Below are 1,485 nucleotides of genomic sequence, written 5' to 3' on the forward strand. Positions count from 1 at the left end.
CTCACAGCAAGATGGTATTATTTAGCAGTCACTCCAGGACGGTATTTTTTAGTATTCACACTATATGATGGTATTATTTAGTAGTCACCGTAGGATGGTATTATTTTGTCATCACTGTATGATGGTATTACTTAGTGGTGACTCTAGGATGGTATTATTTAGTAGTCACTGTATGATGGTATTATTTAGTAGTCACTCTAGGATGGTATTATTTAGTACTCACAGTATGATGGTATTATTTAGTAGTTACTCTATGACGGTATTATTTAGTAGTCACTCTAGGACGGTATTATTTAGTACTCTCTGTATGATGGTATTAATTAGTAGTCACTCTAGGATGATATTATTTAGTACTCACTGTATGGTCATATTCAGTAATCACTCTATTATGGTATTATATACACACTGTATGGTGGTATTATTTAGTAGTCAATCTAGGACGGTATGTTTAAGTACTCACTGTATGGTGGTATTATTTAGTAGTCAATCGGGAACAGTATTATTCAGTACTCATTGCATGGTGATATTATTTAGTAATCACTCTAATATGGTATTATACACACACTGTATGGTGGTATTATTTAGTAGTCAATCTAGGACAATATATTTTAGTACTCAATGTATGGTGGTATTATTTAGTAGTCACTCGTTGACAGTATTATTCAGTACTCGTTGCATGGTGATATTATTTAGTAATCACTCTATTATGGTATTATCATATACCCATTGTATGTTGGTATTATTTAATTAACACTCTATATTGATATTATTGATTACTCACGGTAAGTGGTATTATCAATTATTTACTAGTCGTTGTATGATGATGAGATTGTGTACTCACTCATGTGGAGGTATTATTTGGACAATGTATGGTAGTATTATGTAATTTCTCTGTGTTGATATTAACAGCTACTCACTGTGTGATGGTATTATTTAGTAGTAACTATATGGGAGTATTATTGTATACTCACTGTAGGTGGCATTATTTATTTGTCACTGTGTGGTAGTAGAATTGTGTATGCATTATCTGGTGATATTATCATGTACTCTCTGTATGGTGGTATTATTTAATAGTCACTGTATGATAGTATTATTGTGTGTTCACTATATGGTGATATTAATAATTTTCTATCATTGGGGTATAATTTGATGTTTGGCAGTATTATTTAGTTACTGCTTGGTAGTAATATTGATCAGGATATGATGTTATCATTAACATGTCAGTGTATGTAGGCACTATTCAGTTGCATGATGAGCGGTATTTTTTAGATTTTGATAATCATTGAATTCTTATATATACATTAGTATTTGTGACAAATCAAGTATTAGACACAGGGCTGGGACAGTGAGACAGCAAAGTGTCATGTGTGGATGTAGGGCGTGGCGGTATGCTATACCCTTCTAATAGATAGGTTGGTCGTCTACTTTAGATAATGGAAATTACTGTACCGTCCTTAAAACCTGGTCTGTATATTCTCATTGCAG

Source organism: Anomaloglossus baeobatrachus, chromosome 4 (assembly GCF_048569485.1).
Source record: "Anomaloglossus baeobatrachus isolate aAnoBae1 chromosome 4, aAnoBae1.hap1, whole genome shotgun sequence".
NCBI classification, from domain to species: domain Eukaryota; kingdom Metazoa; phylum Chordata; class Amphibia; order Anura; family Aromobatidae; genus Anomaloglossus; species Anomaloglossus baeobatrachus.